Source organism: Sinocyclocheilus grahami, unplaced genomic scaffold, assembly GCF_001515645.1.
Source record: "Sinocyclocheilus grahami isolate Dianchi unplaced genomic scaffold, SAMN03320097.WGS_v1.1 scaffold324.1, whole genome shotgun sequence".
Lineage (NCBI taxonomy): Eukaryota > Metazoa > Chordata > Actinopteri > Cypriniformes > Cyprinidae > Sinocyclocheilus > Sinocyclocheilus grahami.
The window spans coordinates 202,591-207,049 of NW_015505503.1; the positions used below are offsets into that span (position 1 = coordinate 202,591).

A 4,459-nucleotide genomic window follows, 5' to 3' on the forward strand; every position below is an offset into this window, starting at 1 on the left:
ATATACGTTCTAAAACAATATATATATATATATATATATATATATATATATATATGTGTGTGTGTGTGTGCTGGGAAGCTGAGGGCTCGTTCAATCTATATGGGAAACAATGGGTCCAACGGAGAAACAACCGCATCCGTAATGTCGGTGAACACCCGCCTCAGTCGTGCTGAATCGGTCTCACTCAAACTGCAGAGGGCAACCCTAGCCCAATGCTCGCCACGGAGTTTCCTTCAACATGCCATTCTGGAGGACAACTAAATGTAACGCAGGAAGCAAGGGGGCGTGACTCATGACGCCATAGTACCTCACCCACAAATTTATATATTCACTCACTGCCCGATAATAGGACAATCAATGAACAACTAGCCAACCAAATACAAGCAGGAAGAGCTTCACTAGTCCTGCCACAATCTACCCCCCGCTTCTGCATCGTCGCCCCGACGATGAATAAACATTCACCACTCAGTTCCAAGGCCTAAACAATACCGAGACGGTCCTCGCTGTCCCCTCCAACAGCTCCCCGTCATTACCCACCTCTCTCGCAGCCCGCGGGAGATGGTGGATATTGGAATGTTGACCAGCTGTAGCTCGCCCAGACCGTCGCGGTACTACCTCACCATTGGACAAACTTTCGGGCAATTTGGCAAACTCATTTTCAAGAGGCTGACCCAAATTATCTGGAGCCCCCAGTCCACCGCTAGCGGAGGACCCCAAATGCACTGGGTCAACTGGTACCCCAACATCTGCAGCCAGAGAAGTTTCTGAAACCACAACCCACAAATCCCCCTTCTCAACCTCCTCGGAACCCTCCTCACCCAAAGATGGTACCACTTCGACTACCGGGCTACGAATGGTTGCATGGACCGGAAAATCCTTCTGGGTACGAACCTTCAACATCGAACGATGCACCTGCCTCACCTTAACCAAAGCGTCTACAGGGGCAATGGAATAAACTGACCCTCCCCCTTTAGGGGCCTTCCCCACTTTGTACACCACTGGGCTCCACAGGTCACGGATCTTTGATCGACCTCTCACGCCGACGTCCCGGAGATATACTAGTTGACCCTGCCCCAGTGGTGTATCCCGCACATGCGAGTCATGTTGTATCTTGCGGCGCTCTGCAGCGACTCTAAGGTGCTCCCGTGCTCCTTCAGAAGCTACCTGCAATCGGATTTGATGCTCTATAACCCACTCATGCACACTTCCTGCAGTCACCTCCTCCACTCTACCTAACAAAAAATCAACTGGTAAACGGGGCTCTTGACCAAACATCAAATAGTATGGTGACTTGTCAGTTGATTGATGAGGAGTGGTATTGGGAGTGCGCAAAAGGTTATGCAAGGTCCTATTCAACCTCTCGCACTGGCCATTTCCTGCAGGATGGTAAGGCATGGTTCGAGACTTCTCCACCTTATACAGATTACAAAGCTGCCGTATAAGTGAAGATTCAAAGTTGCGGCCCTGATCAGAATGTATACGACCAGGGACCCCAAACTTACAGAACCATTCCACCACAAGCACTTGAGCCACTGTTTCTGCTCTCTGATCCCAAGTAGGAACCGCCAGGGTGTACTTGGTGAAGACATCGGTCATCACTAGCACATTCTCCAAACCTGAACTGGACGATTCCAACACCGTGAAATCAATGGCCAAGATCTCGTTTGGTCTAGAGGCCAGCAAATGCCCCATGAAACTAGAGGCAATCGGCGGTACATCTTTAGCAGACTGGCAACGTTCACACTCCCTACACCAACGGGCCACCTCTCCGGACATACCTGGCCAATAGCAGCGCTGACGAACCAACTCAGTCGTACGTTCAATGCCCTGATGTCCATGCTCCTGATGCAACCACCTCAAAATCTCTTCTCTTAACACAGCGGGCAGAAGTACTTGAAAAATTCCATCAGGGCAGAAGATTCGACGGTACAGAACCCCCTCACGTTCAATCGCTGTCCACTGGAGGCTGCCTCGAAAGGGCATCAGCGTTACCATTACTCTTACCTGGCCTGTACCGAATTTCAAAGTCAAAACCTGCAAGCTGAGCCGCCCAGCGCTGTGCTGTGGCCCCCAGTTTTGCTGATGACAAATGACTCAGGGGGTTATTATCTGTAAAAACCATACATTTATGCCCCAACAAGTACTCTCAGAATTTTTCTGTCATTGCCCACTTGAGCGCCAAAAATTCAAGTCTCATTGAGCTGTAATTTACGGGGTTGCGCTCGGTGGGCCGCAAACTACGACTGGCAAACGTGATCGGTCGAACCTTTCCCTCCTGTTCCTGGGAGAGGACTGCCCCCAGGCCCCGGTGACTGGCATCCACTTCAAGGATGAAGGGCAATGAAAAATCGGCATATGCGAGAATAGGCGAAGTTGTGAGCTTATCCTTCAAGGTGTCAAAACTTTTTTGACAATGCTCGGTCCACACACTGGCAAATCTTGGTCCTGACTATTTATGCCTGCCCCCAACAAACTCAGCAACCAGCTTATGTAGAGGGGCTGCCAATTTGGCAAAATTTGGCACAAAACGGCGATAGTAACTGGCAAACCCTAAAAATGAACAGAGCTCTGTAACATTACTCGGACGGCTCCAATTCGCCACTACCTCCACTTTACTTGGGTCTGTGGCAACCCCCTGGGAGGACACCACATGACCCAAATACTTAACCTGTGGTTTGAAGAACGCATACTGTTCCAGCTTTGCTTTAAGACCTTCCCGTTTCAATCGACTCAAGACCACCTCCAGCTGTTCCAGATGCTGGGTCACTGAGGAGGAAAATACCACAATGTCGTCCAAATACAAAAGCAATGACTGATGCCGCTGATCACCAAACAATCTTTCCATCAAGCGCTGGAAAGTGCTGGGAGCATTACAAAGACCAAAAGGCATCCTATTCCATTCGAATAACCCGAACGGAGTACAGAATGCAGTCTTGGGCCTATCCCCCTCAGTGACTGGAACTTGGTTGTACCCGCAGGCCAAATCCAAAGTGGAAAACCAGCGGGCTCCTGTCAGTGCATCTAACTTCTCCTCTATGCGAGGCAGCAGAAACGCGTCCTTCCTGGTCTTTGAATTCAACAGATGGTAGTCTACGCACATGCGCGGGCCACCGTCTTTCTTTTTCACTAAAACAATAGGAGACGCATAGGGACTACAACTCTCTCGAATTATCTGGCCCTCCAGCAGCTGGTTAATGTGCGTCTTCACCACATCATACTCCGAAGGGGGCAAGCGCCTATATCGCTGCCGGACTGGGATTTCATCTGTAAGGGGAATGTCATGCGAGATCAGGTTAGTACACCCTAAATCACTGTCATGAGCCGAAAACACACACTGATAGCTCTGCAACAGGGTCCTAACCCTATCTTGCTCCTCCAACTCCAAAGCAGATAAGTCAACAGATTCAATCCGCTCCGGCAATGAGAGTCCTACCACACAGCCTTGGGAACCCACCGTAGCAACCACATCCTTTACTTCAATCACCCCTGGAGGCAAGCTCACAATGTACACACCGTGCAGGCTGCCTAGTAAAGTATTCGGGTACAATACCGCATCTAACATTCCCACGTTCACAACCGGGATATAGACCGTACCTCGAATTACTGGCACTAGGGCAGGTGAAGCCAAAAGGCCAGCCGGAAGTCCAGACTCTAGTGGCTCAAACAACACCGCACCCCCGGAGTACAGTTCAGAGCAGGTAGCAGTGATTATCTTCATTGTGCCACCCGGAACACGGCACTGATGACGCCCTCGCACTCTTGCCCTGCCTACCTGTCCAAAAACTGGCTGGGATTTAGTTTCGTGACAATGCTGCAATGCTTGCATCACAAAACCGGGAACCTCCACTACTGGTGGAGAGTCAAACAAGGCCTGGCCGTGTTGGCCAAAGAGCTCTCGGTAGCACCGGCTCAACACATTCATCCCCAGTACCCCAGGGACCTGAGCACACATGCCACCAGGAGGGTCCCTCACCACCAATATCCCACACTCCGGCACTATTTTGCCACACAACTCCACATCTAACTCCATGTATCCAATATATGGAATTGCAAGCCCATTAGCAGCACGTAATTGGAGCCACTGGCACAGTTTTAAACGTTCTTGGCCCCAGGGTTTGAAATTTTCCAAAAAGCAGCTCTCCGTTATTGTGGATACCATAGAGCCCGTATCGATTAGACACACAACAGAAACTCCACCAATACTGGCCACCAATTGCGGGCAGCAAGACATTAAATGAGACATTGAGCTACCACTGATTAACACATCCGAGCCCCTAATTCCCCCATCCGAGCTGTGGCTCAACAGCCCGGTGGGTATTAGTTTCCCGATGGCTGACTTGACCAACGCTGCCCCTCTACAGGCAATGATGCAGTAGGAGCCAAAGACGAAGGGCCAGGCAGTGGGGCATTACATTCCCTGGCAAAATGGCCAGGTTGATGGCACCGTCTACAAATCACT

The 4,459-nt window shown here is 50.4% G+C and overlaps 1 pseudogene; it reads right to left on the reverse strand.

The window, feature by feature from the left end:
* The window catches only part of LOC107602278 (uncharacterized), a 12,703-nt pseudogene that overhangs the window by 841 nt on the left and 7,403 nt on the right, over positions 1-4,459 (reverse strand).